The 17,563-nt window shown below is 38.6% G+C and overlaps 1 protein-coding gene and 1 pseudogene across 1 annotated transcript in view; one reads left to right on the top strand and one right to left on the bottom strand.

Moving 5' to 3' along the window:
- The window catches only part of MYO3A (myosin IIIA), a 237,467-nt gene extending 222,790 nt beyond the window's left edge, over positions 1–14,677 (bottom strand). Inside the window, exon 1 of the mRNA XM_037837359.1 lies at positions 14,545–14,677. The gene's annotated coding sequence lies outside the window, so the exon portion shown is untranslated. The remainder of the gene's footprint in view (positions 1–14,544) is intronic.
- Positions 5,106–6,006, top strand: LOC119535184 (annotated as a pseudogene).
- Positions 14,678–17,563: the final 2,886 nt, after the last annotated feature.

Here is a 17,563-nt window from a genome sequence, read left to right as displayed (position 1 = left end):
GTCTTTCTCTTTGAATGACCGGTTCCTTCTCATCCTTTACATCTCAGCTCAACTATCGCTTCCTTAGAAAGATCTTTCCTGACCAACCTTCATAAGGTTGGCCTTCCCCATGCATTCTGTCATTCCTCTATGAGAATGGAAGCTACAAGAGGGTACGGAGTTTGTGATTTTTACTACTGTATCTGCAGTTCCCAGGATAGTATCTAGCACATGCTCTGCAATCAGTAAATACTGACTAAATGGACAGACGTTTATTTATCTGTTTGCCTGTTAATTCTGAAGGCAGAGATTCTGCCTATCCTGTTCAATTCCAAATCCATGCAACCAAGTCTGTGCCTGGCACAAAGAAGGTACTAAAAATATAGCTGTTGGATAAATGAATTAACATGGTTCTTCAAAAAATGTTTTTAAAAGGAAGCAAAACAAGAATTATAGAAAGCGCAAAAGAATTTGAAAATCCAAAAGAAAATAAGGATCATGTTCTGAATCATTATACTTAAGGGCACATCACCCAATAAGTGGCGATGAATGCCTGCTAAACATTACATGCCTATGTAAAAAGGCACTTGTGAATAGTGCTTAGAACACTTAATGTTTTTGAAATTTTTGCTTTGATACAAAATGCAAAGGAACAAATAAGAGGTAATCAGTAATAATCATCCTCTTTAATGATTTCATAATCAGTGACATGATAACTACTTCTCATATTTATCTACTTGAGTCATGTAAATAAGATTTCGTCATCCACATAATGTAAAGGTTAGACAGAAAGAATGAATTAAATCTTGTTAAATGCCTGAAACAGGAGTCTTCAATCAGAAGAAACATTCATTACATGGAATACTGCCTTTCAAGTGATAATGTTATTGAACATAATTTTAATTTCTGATACATTAACTATGAGGAATTGGCTGTTGGTCTTTAAATATACAGGCATAAGACTTCAATTAAAAATTACTGAGCATCACATGTATGCAAAGTATGGTGGTGAGTTTCAGGGATACAAATATAGGCAACTTACAGATAGATAAATAAACATACAACTATAATATATTATAAAAAGTGATAGATCATAGAGATATGCCTAAAGAACTACAGTAACACAGGTGAAGGGGCAATTGATTCTGAAGTGATAAGGAAAAGATACAGAGCATAAGAAGCATTTGAACTGGATGCTAAGGATGAGCAGGAGCTAATCTAAAATACAATTTCCTCTTTAACAGTTCTCAATCAGAAAAATATTTAAAGCAATGCATGTCTTTACTATAAGATATCATTAAGCAACAATCACAAATTGACAAAAACCACAGGTGTTTTGAAAAAAGAATACATCTAGTTGAATCTCATTTAAACAGACAATCAAATGAGCAAACAGAACTCCAAACAGGTAGGTTAAATGAATCCTAAAATGACTTCCTCAAATATCTACACTAAAGAATTTCAAGAATGAGACTAGAAGCAAGTCTTCTGAGTCCTGAAAACACTCTTCCCTCTAAACAGTCATTTATGTCTTAAGAATAAAATAAAAAGTTACAGCTAATAAACAACTGATAATTTAATGACTATGGTAAATTGTGTTCTCCATAGCAATGAATATTCATCTTTTTTTTCCTCTCAAAGAATAAAAAATAATTCTTTAGCTAACATCATCATAAAATTAAAAACATATAATAAAGGTCTTAATTAAAAACATATAATAAAGGTCTTAATTATATGATCACATAAGCCAAAGAAATATTTTTGACATACATACTTACTGTATTTTGATATACGGTATTAACTGTAATTCTAAAAAGGTATTTACGATACTACATTCTAGAAGTGAGGAATCATCTTTTGCAATAGTTTTATTATATACTGAGTTGGCTAGTTTTTTTCTTGATAGAAAAAAGACCACAGCACAATGGAATAGGGATCTTACTTCAGGATTTTCACATTCACCTCAATAATTACTCTGCCTGTTTTTGTAAACCTGCAGTTCATTCATTAATAAAGCAAGCAAATGCCTTAATGCTCCTTCTAAAACATGGTAGGGACAATCCCATGATCCCACCTTGGGCTGTCTGTTTCCTGGGACTGGAATATTCTTTCTCCAGATAGCCACATAGCTCTCCCTGGCTTCCTTCAAGTCTTAGCTCAGCCGTCATCTTCCCACTGAACCCCACCCAACTTGCCCTCCTCCACCCCACCCTATCTCCCAACTCCTGGTCCCTGTTACCCTGCTCTATTTTCATAGCACCTATCACCTCCTAACCTACTATATAATTTCTTTGTTTATTATGTTTATTATTAATTTTCTCCTGTACTAGAGTGGAAGCTCCCTGAGGGCTGGGATTCTGACCAGTTTGTTCACTGATGCAACCCAAAGACTATAACACAATGCCTGGCACAAAACAGGTACTCCAAAAATATTTGTTGATGTTGAAATGGACATTAGAAACAGTAAACAGAAAAATCTCAGGTGGTTTCATCAGTGAAATCTATCAACATTTTAGAAAGGAATACTACTAGCCTTATGCAAGTTTTTTCAGAGATTAGAGATAGGAGGAACTGTTCATTTTGTGACTCCAGAAAAACCCAATAATAAAACCTGACAAGGTCATAACGAGAAAAGAAAATGACGAATATTCCTCATTAATGTAGATACAACTACCCCCCCCCAAATATTAGCAAATGAAATCCATCAATACATAGTAACGGTAATATATTATAATATAACCAAGTGGGGCTTATTGCAGGAAGGAAGGTCATTATAGTACTAGACAATAAATCAATGTAATTAACCATGCTGAAAGATAAAAGCCATATGGTTACTTTAATAGATTAAACACATTTTATAAAAATTCTACACTAATTAATAATAAGACTCTTAGCAAAGTACAAATTGAAGGGATCTCACATGATCTGATAAAGGCTATCTACAAAAAACTACAACCAACATCATATGAAGTGGTGAAATTTAAAATACTTTCTCCCTCATATGGGGAACAAGGCAAAGATGCCCACTATCACCAGGTTTATTCAACATGGTAAAAGAGTTCCTAGCCAGTGCAATAGAGCATTATAAAGGAGTAGAAGGCATAAATATTGTAAGAAGGCATAAATATTGTAACCGAAGACATAAAATCATTTTTATTCTCACATGACACAATTGCATAAGTAGAAAGTTCAAAGAAATCTACAAACCACTAGCACTAATAAGTAAATTCAGCAAGGTCAATACAAACATATATCATATTTCCAAATACCTGTAATAAACAATTGGGATATAAAAATACCATTTGTAATAGTAACAGAACATTAAATACCTAGGCTTGACTTTTAAACAAGATTCACAAGATCTCTTCACTGATAAACTACAATCCAAAATACAAATGTTTACTGATTTGAGGACTATGGTTAAGCTATCAATTCTTACAATACTAATAGATTCAACACAATCTCAATAAAATCCTTAAGAGGCTATTTTTTTTAATGGAAATTGATAAATTAATTCCCAAATTTAGTGGAAATGCAAAGGACCTACATAGCCAAGATAATCTTGAAAAAAGAAAGCCTGCTATCAAGTCTTACTATGAACTATAGTCATGGTATTGTATTACCATAAGGATAGACAAATAAACCAACAAAACAGAAGAGAAAGACCATAAATAAACCTACTCACATATGGTCAGATTTTTTTCTTTTTTTTTCATTTCAGTGAATAAGGAAGATCTTTTTCATAAACTGTGATGAAACAACTTGATATCCAAAATTAATTTGAGATGGATGATAGACTTAAATGTAAGGGATAGAATCTGGAGTAAAACTTAGGATAATGTCCTTGTGACCTTGGGTGGGCAAAGATTTCTTGAATTAACAGTATTAATAATTTTAAAAACGAATACATTCATCTTCATTGAAAATAAAAAAAAAGAGGTTCTCATTGAAAGATACCATCAAGGAATGAAAACACAGGAGAATGTATAAAGAATTTCTACAAACAACCCAATTAAAAGTGGACTGCCCAATTAAAATATAGGCAAAAGGCTACAACAGCCACCACGGAAAGCAGATATTCAGGGACCAAGAGGTGAAAAGGCATTCAATGTCATTAACCATCAGGGAAAGACAAAATAAAATCATTATGAGATACCACTCATTCCCACCAGAACAGTTAAAACCAAAAGCCTGTGGAGCCAGTGGAAATCTCATACATGACAAGGGGAGTAACAAGTGATAGAATCACTTTGGGAGATTGTTCTGGAGGTGGATTCTCACAAAGCTAAACATACACCTGCCCCCTGACTTAGGCACATTCAAGATAACCAAGACTGTCTCATGTCCACAGAGGACATGGACAAGGATCTTTAGAGCCACTTTACTCAGAACAGTCAAAACTGGAAACAGTTCCAAGTCCATCAGAGCAGGATGAATAAACAAACAGCAACATGTTCACACAATAAAAAAATAAAAAAGAATGAACTACCAATACACAAACAGCATGGATGAATCTCAAAAATAACAAGCTGATCAAAAAGAGCTGATCAAAACGAGGATAACTCACGTTACCCTTCATGAGTTAATACAACACAACAGGAAGCATAATCTCTCCATTATTCCTTGGCATCATTTAGAATATAGAACTCAAGTCATTTCTTTGATTTGAGGCTATTGTCAGAGGTAATCTCACCTGCTTAAAACTGTCGGACAGAAAATGCCCTATTTCAAAGAATAGTAAAATAAATAAATAAAATTTAGTGAGCTTAAAACAGCCTATTAGAAACAGGTAAAGAGCGAGCAAGTGAACTGAAAGATAGTCCAGAAATTACCCAGAATGCATCACAGGGAAACAAAGGAATGAAAACCACGAATGTGAAGTTACAAGATATGCTAGCAGATAAAATTAAGAGAAGCTCACAGAGAAGAGCACCAACAGAAGCTCAGAGAGAAAGCCACTGAGGCCAGGCGCTGAAGACCGGGAAACAAGGAGCAGGCGCCGCCATGTGCTAGCCCACGTGACAGAGGTGCCCGGATGCCGGCGGCCTGTCTCCAGAGGCCAGGGGCGGGAATTCGCACTCTTCCGAGCCTGGCCGCCTTGCTTGCTATTCTGATTGACAGCCAGTATGACCAACCAGCGCTTTGCAGGTATCGTCTGCGTCCTCCAGGCTCCAGCAAAGCGTCAGGACCCCCGGGACCGATCTTCATCCCCTACCCCAAGGCTGCTGTGGCCTGAGAACCTCAATCACCAGGAGTTGGTTGAGGGCAGCTGTGGTGAACCAGAAAGGGCCTCCAGTGACACTGAACAAGTCACAGGGGCTGCCAGTGACTGGGAAACCAGGAGATGTGACTCTGTCGTCAGTGCTGCCAGAGCTGAACCAGTCCCTGGGGCTTGGGGAGCACCTGGGAAGGAGGGCTCTGGACCTGTACTCCTCTCCAGGTGTCCCGGACTGCACGCCACCTCCAGAAGTTCTTCACCCACTCGGAGAGCCCAGCCACCCACTGTGTCTTCACTGACGGGATCCCAGCTACTTCCGAGGGGAAGGTCCAAGCAGCTCTGAAACTGGGACACGTTGACAGGGTCGATCTTGTAGTTCCAGTGAATCCCCCATCCCAAAAGGGCATCCTGGAAGGTGTCAAGAGGACCCTCAGCTCCTTCCGTGTGGTGGCCACAGGCTCTGGCTGTGCCCTGGTCCACCAGCACCACTTACGGTGTTTCTAGGTGGTTTGTAGCAAGAGGGATTTTAGACTATCCATTCCTCCATATTGCCAGAAATGGAAGCAGAGTATAAGTCCTGGGTTTGGATCCCAGCTCATGGTGGTGGTGTTCCCCAGCCAACTGTACGTGCACATGGTCCTGCATCTCTGTCCTGTGCTCAGGGACCACTCCTTCTCTGCCCATGTGAGCACTATCCTGGGCCAGCTGAGAGCCCCACACTCCAGCCTCCACCTGGCCCCCTCTCAGGCTGCCCAGCTGCCCTAGCACCTCCACCTGCATTGTCTCCTTCTCCCAGGAGCCAGGCCTAGGGGTGCTCCCATCAAGCCTCAGGCACCCCTTCTCCCATATTTCTTCAGAACCTTCCAGTGCCTGCAGTGGGGGTCAGGGGAGAGGAGGCCTGTAGCCGGGCATGAGAAAAATGAGATTAGGGCTCAGGATGCAGCACGATTGAAAATCCTGGGCTCTGTAGTCTGACAAAACATCAGATCAATCCTGGCTAGGTGACTTGCTGTGTGACTTGCAAGTAACTTCAGCTCCCTGGACTTGAGATGATAAAAGTACCTACCTACCTACCTTATGGTATTGTTTTGAGGATATGCTGAGAAATTAAATGTTTATCATTAATCCTGCTTTCTGCTAGGTTAACTATGTGGTTTTTTGTTTGGCTGTTTCTATTCCATCCTGGCTAGCAGAGTCTGGTTAGGTTTTTTACTTTAAAAAAAACTGTTAAATATATGAAACATACAGAAGAGTATATCAGACATATCTGTGGATTAAAGAATAATTATGAAGTGACACTGATGTAACCACCACTCGGGGTAAGAAACAGAAGCAGCCCTCTCTTCCTTGTAGTCAGCGGCTCTCAACTCTGGCGCTACATTAGAACCCCCTTCCACCCCCTCAAGAAGCTTAAACAATCCCCATACCTCCCCTTTGCACCCCAAAGGTTCTGGTTTAATTGGTCTGGGGTGGAGACACTGGCATCAATCTTCTTTGAAAACTCCCCAAGGACTTCTAATGGTCAGTCTAGGTTGAAAACTACTGCCTTGCCTTGGGATAATTATTTTCTTGCTTTTCTAAGTTTTACCACATACGTATGCATCATGTTCATTTGGCCTGTTTTTCAAATTTTCATAAATGGAACCATGCTGCAAATATTATTTTGTGATTTGCTTTTGTTCCATATTGTGAAATGTGTCCACATTGTATCACGTATAGTTGAATTCCAGAGTTGAGTGCATCACAGTTTATCCATTCTGTTAATAGACATTTAGGTCATTTGGCTGTTACTCTGATGCTGTCGTGAACCTGCTTGTTTGTGTTTCCTGGTTCACTTATGCAAGAATTTCTGGATCAAGCATATATGTCTCCAACTTGTCCACTGTATTGTTTCCTAGCCATAACAAATTGTCATAAACCTGGTGGCTTAAACATAAATTTATTCCCTCACCGCCCCCCCCCCCCAAAAAAAAAAGATATGGAGGGGAGGATGGAATGGTCTACTTGCTCTGAGTCCATTCTGTGCCCCTCCATGCCCTGCAACTTAGGGGCTGACATTGGAAAACTCTATTTATTTCTCACACTACTTGTCTCCAATTCTGTCAGTGAGAGCTGAAGCCAGGGTACTGGACAGGAGGAGGAAGGGAGACCTCAGGATATTGTCCCTCTAGGTTGTCTGCTTTGTCTGGGGTCTCCATCAGGGGTGTCGCCTCCATGTCACTGATCTTGTACAATATCCCTCCCTTGGTTCCTGCTACGACTGCGTGGCCAAAGCTTCTGGGGTCTGATACGACTACCTCCTCACTTTATCCATACAGTGATAAGAGGTTTCTTTGTTTCGTTTTGCTTTGTGTGTGTATGCGTTGATTTTTTTGGTTTGTTTTTGTTTTTGTTTTTTTGCTATTGCTAATTTTTAGATTGCCTCCCTGTCCCCTGTTTGGCTTTCAGATCTTCTAAAGCCTTTGTAACAAATTTCCCATATTAAATCCCCTCTGTTACCTCTTTTGTTGCTCAGATGTGACCCTCTCCTCTAGCTAAGCCAACTCGGCAAGTAAACCCACTGCCCTGCCTCCTATGTGGGACATGACCCCCAGTTGTGTAAACCTCCATGGCAATGCAGGACATGACTCCTGGGGATGAGCCTGGATGCAGCATCATGGAATTGAGAAAATCTTCCCAATCAAAAGGGAGAAGCAAAATGAAATAAAGTTTCGGTGGCTGAGAGATTTCAAATGGAATAGAGAGGTCACTCTGGAGGGCATTCTTATGTGCTATATAGATATCCTTTTTTAGTCTTTAGTGTATTAGAATAGCTAGAAGGAAATTCCTGAAATTGTCTAACTGCAACCCAGTAGCCTTGATTCTTGAAGACGACTGTATAACTATGTAGCTTACAAGGGGTGACTTTGTGATTGTAAAATCCTTGTGCCTCACACTCCCTTTATCCAGTGTGTGGACAGATGAGTAGAAAAATGGGGACGAAAATTAAATGAAAAATAGGGTGGGATGGGGGGATGGAATGTTTTGGGTGTTCTTTTATGCTTTTATTTTCATTCTTCTTTTTATCTTTTTTTGGAGCAATGAAAATATTTAGAAATTGATTGTGGTGATGAATGCACAACTGTATGATGGTACTGTGAACAACTGATTGTACACTGTGGATGACTGTATGGTATGTGAATAAATCTCAATAAAACTGAATTAAAAAAGAACACCCTCTGTTGAAGCACCTGGCATTAACTGTTTTCTTGACTGGCCCTGACTGAGTCAGTCCTACCACACAACCTAATCAGAGTTTCAGAAGGAGATTATAACAAGATTGGAAGAAAGGTAATAGATAATGGCTGAGAGTTTTTCTAAATAGATGACAGATGGGAACACTCAAATTTAGGAAGCTCAAGAAGCATAAACAAAAATAAATCCACATTTAGATACACCATAGTGAAACTAAAAAATGGCAAAAATGATGAGAAGCTCTTAAAACCAACCAGGTATAAAAGATACATTCCTTCAGAGGCAAACAATTAGAATAACTGCTGATTTTTCAATAAATGGCAGAACACAGTAGTATAATATATCAAAATACTCAAAGAAAATAACTGTTAATCTAGAAATGGGTACCCACAAAACTATATTTCAAGATCAAAGGAAAAATAAAGATATTTTTCACCAAAAAAATTTCAGTTTAACAACTACCAAGTATGAGCACTTCTAAAGGATATACTTCAAGAACAACAATAATTCCACAAGAAAGATTAAGGAATTGTTAATCATGTGTAAAACTAACACTGTAAGAAATGCAAATAGACAATATTGGGCAACAATGAACAAAAAAATCAAAAGTGGAAGAATAATAGGATTTTAAATATTCTAAATTCCTCATATAGTTCAGGAGGTGGTTAGAAATAATAACCTTAGACTTTAAGACAAAATGCGCATCAAATGCTTACATTGAACACTAAAATCTCAAAATGCCATGTAAAACTTCCAAAATATTAGAGGAAAAATATTGAATTTTAAGAAACTCATTTAATTGGAAAATCCAGGAAAAGGAATTAAAGCATAGAAAAAGCAGAAGAAATAGAAAGCATAAAATAGCCTTGTTGAAGTAATTATAGATATAGCAGTAATCACAACTGTAAAAGAACCAAACTCACCAGTGGAAAGACAGACATTGGTAGTTACAGAATGTTCACGAAAGACCCAAATAAAACCAATGAATAGAGACTAAGTAAAATCATGGTACCATCCAAATAATACCAAAAGAAAATGGTGTGGCTAGATTAATAGCAGACTAAACATACTTAACAGCAAAATCTTTAATAGAGGTCATGTGGGCTACTGAATAATAATCAAAAATGTAATTTACAAAGAAAATATAAAAACTCAAAACAGAGTCCCAAAGTACATAAAATCAAAACTGGAAGAAATACGAAGAAAAAAATTTCAAAATTCACAGTTTTAGTGGGAGATTAATTTTCCCAGTAATTTTTTGGCTCATGCAGACACACCAAAGTTTACAGCTAAATAAAATTTAAACAACATAATTAACAGGATTAGTCTAATGGATATATTGGGTTATACATGAAATCTCCTATCCACACACAAAAAAATTTCTGCCTAAACACATATGACTGCAATGCAATTAAGAAAGAAATCAACAACAAAAGATACATTTTTAAAAACCTATACACCTGGATACTTAAAAAGGTACTACTAAACAATTCAAGGGTCAAAGAGGAAACATAATGAAAATTTTAAAAAAGAACTGAACAATAATGAAAATACTACCCATCAAAATTTATGAGATGAAGTCTAAGCAGTACACAGAGGAAAAATTTTATATTAGAAAGAAAGGTTGAAAACTAATTCAATTTAAGAAGTTAGAATAACATTAAAAGAGCAAAAAGTAAAAGAAAGGAAGATAGGAGTAGAAAGTAAAGAAAGACATGATAGAGAAAGAGTAAGATTAGATGATTGATAAATACAATAGTTCTTCAAAGAGAATTTTTTAAAATTAGATAAACCTCAATCACTACTGATCAAGGAAAAAAGAAAAAGAGAAAAGAAAAGGTAAGAATAAGCAATAAGGATGAAAAGCAAACAAATTAAAAACAGCAGAGACTAACCAAATAATAAAAGGATGTAATTTTATATCAATAAATTTAAAAACTTAGGTTAAGTGGACAATGTCCTAGAAAAAATTTTAAAGAAGGAAAAAAAATAGGGGAAAAAAGCTATTTATTTTTCTTGAAATTTTTGCATTAATGAACTTTCACACTCTTATTTGGAACACTTAATTTGTCAATGCTAAGGAGAATACATAAGTTAAAAAAAGAAAATCATTCTCTCTGAGCATCATAACACTATACTTTATATGAAATGACTAAATTTATGAATGGAAGGGGCCAGAACCCCAATTTAGCAACAGCTGCTTTGTAAATGACCATGAGCATATTTCCCTTTCAAATATAACACCATTTCTCAATGAAAATCCCAATGGTAACAAAACACTCTAAGAAAATAGCAGATGGCTTTACTCCAAACCAAGCAATATTTGAACATCATGATTCTTATTTTCAAAAACAGTCACCATATATTTTCTTTAAGATATTATTGTGACGATCTTTCCCTTCTGCCAACCTGCCTAAGCTGCCTCATGTAAGATTTACGCAGGATTCAAAAGAAACTGCTGCCTGTGACAGAAGAGACTCACTAGAATTTCAGCAGGTCAGCTCCAGAAACTTCTCTGTCTCCGCACACACACAGCAGCCGGAATGGTCTCAACCCACAAAACAGATCATGTCATTTTCCTGCTAAAAATAAAAATATTCCAAGATCCACACTCATACCATTTCTTTCATAACCTGGAGGATCTGGCTATTTCCAAACTCCCTAAATTCATAATTCATCCTATGCTCTTTTTATTTTTTATTTTTTATTTTTTTTACCACTCACAGTGACTTCAGCCTCAACTGCCTTCTGACAGGTCTGGGAACACTTTTCTGCATTGGGACAGGCTGTTATTTTTGCAGCTCCCTCCCTTTGATGCATAGCTTTCAACCTAGTCAAGTTATCATCTGGGTCACTCATTGACTACACCAGCAAAAGAGTATTCATGATTATAATTTCCTGCATACATTTCCTCCTGGTAATACTGTCAGTGTAATAAAATAAAATTTCTTGGTAAGTGAAAGCCTACAAAAAATTGACTGCCTTATAAAACAACCTTCCAGAGACACCAGGCTGAATCACCGAAGTTTAGGGAACCTCCTCTCTCACAGACCTGGAAAACACAGACTCACAGAAATCTCTGATCTGGCTTAACTACAGACCAGAAGAACTGGACACAATGTCCCATCCAGCTTTCCAACAACATAAACAATAAAGGACAATTTTAAACAGTCCTTGTCCAGTAATATGTATTGTCTGTTTTGAAAGAGTCACAGCCAATGTTTTGTTCCCTTCAATTTGTTTAAAACTGTTTGTGCAGACAAAATGAAAAGTCTACTAATGGTAGGCTATACATGTTTTTGGTTCTCTACCAATCATTTGCTCCTTTTGTAATTATGGGGATAAAAGTACTTGCCTAAAATAAATGCGGAAACCAAAGAAAGACTATCATTTCCTAGAAAATTCTCCATCTTTAAGAAGTGACACTAGTCTGAACCCCCAAAAAACTTTAAATTATCAGATGGCTATTTTAAGCTCCAGTACAAACCTATCAGCTTCAATGTCCACAGCAGTGAAATGTGGATAATAACGCACGTATGTCTTCAATAATTCTGAGTTGATTTAAGTATCAAGTGAGTTTTATGAGAAAATGCTTTGTAACTTGAAATGCAGGGTTACTCTCTGCCTTTTATAAGGATGAAAGTTTGTTATGGTCTTGGTCACACAAGTAGCTGCTCAAAGTAGTATGGGATATGTCCTGAATCAGAAATCACAACCTGAGTATCTTCAGGGGTCAGGGGTGAAATATCTGAGTGACGCAGTGCTGGACAGAAGGACAGCAGGGCTGGCGTCCGGCAGCATGGAGCACGGAAGTTCCCTCCAAAGCGGGCAGCCACACCCCAGCTTTAGCTACCTGCAGCGATGCTCTAGTTTTCCAGGAGAAGCTAGGACTCTGAGAATTTATGTAAATGTACTCATTTTAAAATGTTGGCAAATAACTCAATTATTTTGTAGTATTGAACGGGACCAAATAAACATATCTGAAGGCCAAATTCAGACTTTCAGGGACCAGTGTGGCTTCGCCATGAAGTTTTATGTTCTTTATCAAGAAAATGGCCCACAGATATCTATGTCTGTGGTCAATATGGTGGATACTATTCAAGGAAAGACAGTTCATGTGTTAGAAACAATCTTTCAAGTTAACGATAGAAAAAAAGAAATGAAGGCCGCTTTTCTATGATGTCGACACCGCTTTTCAACATGAACAGGTTAGGGTGGCCACTGCCTAGACATCCCTGAAGATCAGGAAAGTGATTAAACTAGAGGAAGGGTTAGCAACAGACAAGATGGAATTTAACAAAGGATTATGAATACTGAATCTCTATATAATTTTCTTTTCCTTAGTTGCTAGGGTATTAGAATAGCTAGAAGGAAGGAACAACAGTGGAACTGTAACCCACAACATTCTTTGAAATTTGCTCTATAGCTACTTGTTAAATTGTACTTGGAAAGTTATCACTTCTATGTAAATATGTTATATTCCACAATTTGAAATTAAAAAAATGAAGGGAGCCTGGTTTGTAAAAAGTCAGACATTCATGATTTAGGGCACTGACTTGCATAAATTATAAAGTGATAAACATTTCTACATCAAAACTTTGTATAATTTACATATAAGAACTCTATATTCTAAAGTATAATTGAGCTTTCAAACATTTGTTAATTAAAATTATTCATAGCAACTAATGACCCTTCAAATATTTTGAATTGGACAGAAATTATTTTTCAAAGAATATTTGCAACAACAGTTAGGCTGTAAAGATACAGTTAAAAAGACGAAGTGCTGGCCTATTCTCTTTTAGGATGTGACCAAAATTTCTGGTAGTAAATATAGTAAGCTGGTATTAAAGACCACCAAATTGAATTATTTTCTTTGCATTTTTTATTCCTAATAATAATAATAATAATAATAATAATAAATGACTAAGATAAATAAGAGTAATTTTTCATAGGCTCAACACTGCATCAATATATTCATAAAGAAGTTATCTTGAAAGCTTATACATCTCCAGATTTTCCCATTTTAAAACAACCATCTTTTATAATGTAATAAAAATCAATATGTCATGAATATGACTTCATTTATCTGCCCAAACTTGGCACTTAGGTGCAGGCACACCCAGAAAACTTGTCAGCTTTATCACTTAACTTTAGCAAAGCTTGAAATGAATGCACAATCATTCTGGATACCTAGACATAGAAATATGTACAGAGTAACAGCTGGGGTCCCGGGTCCATAGGACACACACAAAAAATCAGAGTGTTAGAGGGATAAACATCCAGGACCTGGGTAAAGAAATGAGAAGCTACATTTAGAAACATTAAGCTGGTGGCGCGGCTAGATTATCATTTATTCGTCAGTTTTAGCACTTATATACAATTAACACAGAACACAAATCTCCTATTTCCTTCTGCCAGCATTAAACAACTCTAAACCTGCTGGATTAATGTGAAGCATAATTTTTTAAGAGGCTTTCAGAGCACCCATAAAATCAGCCAATTCTCCAAGAAGATTGGAAAAACAACGCTAACCACCAGCACTGGGATTCCTTGGGTATCCAAAAGTTTTCGGAAAAAACTTTTTTAAAAAAATGTAAATGCCATCACAATGGCTATTTGTAGGCTTACGACTAGCCCCACCGTAATGATGTTTTTTTTTTTTTTTCTTATAAAAACAACCAACCAACCAACAGAAAAATCCTTTCTCTTAGGGGAATCAACTTTAGCAAGTTGCCACTAAAGCCTACTGGTGAGCAGGGACGGGGGTGGGTGGCACGAGCAAGTCTAAGTGTCTAGCAGGATTTCTCTCTTTTCTTAACAACCAAGAACGATCACAATTTCCATGTCTGGCCGTCTCTCTCCTTAAAAAGAAAACTCCTTTACCGGTGCTTTTGGAGTCGCAGGAGCACCCAGCTGCACCGCCCTGCCCCTGGATAGAGCACCCCTGCACACGGGAGCTGGGTGTCAAGGTCTTTGGGTTGGCTGAGCGTGGGCTTCGGGCCGCAGGTGACACCCGGCGCGCGGCCCGGACTAGGCAGATTCTCAGGCTCGAGTTCACAGCCGTGGGGGGCTGCGGGGTGGCGGAGCTGCGGGAGGAGGGAGCCGGACCCTACCTGGGCAGGAAGCGGGACGCCTTGGTGCTCTCCTCCCCGGGCGCTGGAGGCGGGCGCGCCCCAGAGTCGCGGGGCTGGGGGCCCCGGTATTGGCGCGATGGCACAGCTCGGGATGGGCCCGGGACGCTGTCGGGGGCGGGTCGAGGGTGCCCCCAGGGTCCCCGCGCCTCCGCGCCCTCTGTCCCGGGGCGGGGGATCTCCCTGCCGCTCCCGCGTGGCCGCGCCCGGGCGACAGCCGGACAGGGGCGCGCGGGGTCCTTGGCTGGCGCCCAGAGGGAGGGGAGGTGCGGCGCCGCCCTGCGCGCCCCCGGGACCCTCCCCGACGGGCGCAGTTTCCCCGAGCAGAGTCTCTCTGTTGATGCGCGGAGATTCCCCCCAGGAACTCCCCCAAACGACGCGGGACTTGTGCCACGAGAAGATCATCTTGCGGCCCGTGGGCGCCGATGCTGACACTAAGTGTCCCTTTCAGACTGGAGAAGGAGAGTGATTGGTGATCGCGATCACCCCGGGGACCAATTCACTCGGACCACCTGCTAAGGAAGTTGGGGCTCAGGCCCGAGTACCCCGCTGATTACCACCATCTTCCGGGGCCCGTCTTTCCCTGGGTCCCCTGACAAGCAGGGCGCACTGGGTGGGTCAGGCCTGTCGCCCATTCTGGCCAGATGCCCTCTCAACAGCCTTAAGGACATTTTGGCCTTCATTCCCTTCAAAAGATGAGAGCCACAATCAAAATGTCCCTTGATTCTGTTAGTACTCCAAATGGGTCTGTCATTCCTGATGTTCTCTAAATGAGAAGAAGCATAGAAGAGACCAAACAGGGGTCCTCTACTCCTAATCAGTCATTTAGCTTATGGAAACACATGGGGTCCTCTGAACACATGCCCAAAAGACCTTCAACATATTCAAGATCCTTTACTCATAAAATATCTTTAAAACATGGAAATTGAACAGTGAATTTTTACATGGAGAATATCAAGTCAATAGCCTAACATTATAGAGATGGATTGAAAATTTCAAGTTGTTCCTTAAAAACCAGATCATAACAAATATATTATGGAATACAATTCTGGCCATTTTGGACATACTTGGGAAATTTTCAAAATTAAGAAGAGAACAACGTAGTGGCTGCATTCAAAATAAAGCAGCAGTTTTAATATAGAACAATGATAACTAACTAAAATGCAGTAGAAAAATGGATCCCATTCACAATAGTAATAAAGAACATGAAATAACTGGGAATGATAAAAATAAGAAATGTGAGGGAGACCTCTAAAAAGGAAAATATGGAAATATTGAGAAATCACTTATAAAATGTTTCATCAATTAGAGAGCTATATGATATCCCTAACTGAGAAGGCCAGATTTTAAATGTGTAATTACTGCTTCCTAAATTAAAAGACAAAAATAGTCTGGAATTCATCAGAAAAATGGCACACGCTGGAATAGCTAAGACCAAGGATTTGCATAGTGTGATCTGGGACATCTGAGTGGTCACTGAAAAGCATCTGGGGTCAAATTACTTTCATAGTAATATTAAGACAGTATTTGCATTTCCACTCCCATGTTTTCCACAAGTAATTCAGTGGAGTTTTCCAACAGCTACATACTGAGTGATATTGCAACAGATTAAATGCGGAATGAGAATCCAGCTGTCTTCTATTACACAGCTATGGAAGAGATCTGCAAAAATGTAAAACAGTGCTACCCCTCCCACTAAATTTCTTTTCTTTTGGAAAATGTAGTTATTTTTCATAAAAATGAGTTATTTATATTAGCAGGTATTGAGTTCACTAGTGTTCTTTTAAAGTTAATTGTAAAATAAATATATTTTTAAAATTTCTCATTTTGATTTCTAATGTGGTCAATATCAATAGATATAACACATAAACAGGAGGTCTTTGGGATCCTCAATAATTTTGGGGAGTGTAAATGGGGTTTTGTAAACCAAAAAGTTTGAGAATCTTTTGCTAAAATAATGGAAAAAATATTATACAACTACAGCAAGAGGATGGCACTAACACAAAAATGGGCCATGTGCCCACTCCAATCAAACCATGACCATCCAGGCAAACGTGCAGTCCTGCAAAGTCCAGTTGAGTGAATCGTTGCAATGTGGAGGCTGTACACCAGAGGATCCCTGAGGCTGAAAGCAAAGCAGGGATGTGGGTAAAGGTGTCAACATCAAGTCTGGGCTTCAAAATGAACCCAGGGTCCTTTTTCTTAGAAACTACAAAGATAAGATAAACATGAATGCTGTCCTTAGGAACGCCTCATCTAAACTCTGCACCTGGCTTGTAAACCAAGGCCACTTCCTGAGTCTGAGTTAGATCCTCCAAGCCAGAAGGGGTCTTTCATTCTTACTGCTATAGTTTCCCAAAGCGAATTTCTGATTGTCTACAATTTTAGAGAACAAGATATTGCAGTGGGTAAGAAAAGAGCAGTTACTCAAAGAAGGGGGCTGTTGTCACACTTTGCAGCTCCAGTGTGCCCTTGGGAGATATATGGTTTCCCGTATATCTTGCAGCTGGTTATTCCAGCCTGTGGAATAGCCAGGCAGGTTGTTACTTTTTCAGTCTGAGTTAAGTTTCTGACTCAAAAGAAAGCAGTTGCTCCTTGTATCTGGTAGATGTAAGAATTTGCCGAATGATAAACAAGTCATAAAAACAATACAGAAAAGAAAGGTTATTCAGTGGATGACTGCAGGACTATTTCTTATCTATTAGGTAAATATATAATTTGATTTTTGTGTCACATCATGTACAAATTAAATACCAAAAGAGTAAAGTGTAAATTTAGAAGATCAAACCAAAAGTATAGATAAAGATAAAAATGGATATCAAAACTCTGGACAGGAGAACATTTTGTGTTCAAAAGCAATCACCCAAAGCAGAAATACAGAATGGACAGGTGGGTTTTTGGGGGAAGCAATGAATTCAGAATTTTTACATATTGAGTCTGAGGTGTAAATGATTATTACACATAAGATGCAGCATTTTTAGAATGTTTAATTTTTCTCTTT

This window comes from Choloepus didactylus, chromosome 5, assembly GCF_015220235.1.
Source record: "Choloepus didactylus isolate mChoDid1 chromosome 5, mChoDid1.pri, whole genome shotgun sequence".
Classification (NCBI taxonomy): domain Eukaryota; kingdom Metazoa; phylum Chordata; class Mammalia; order Pilosa; family Megalonychidae; genus Choloepus; species Choloepus didactylus.
This window is presented reverse-complemented; position numbering and strand designations above follow the sequence as displayed.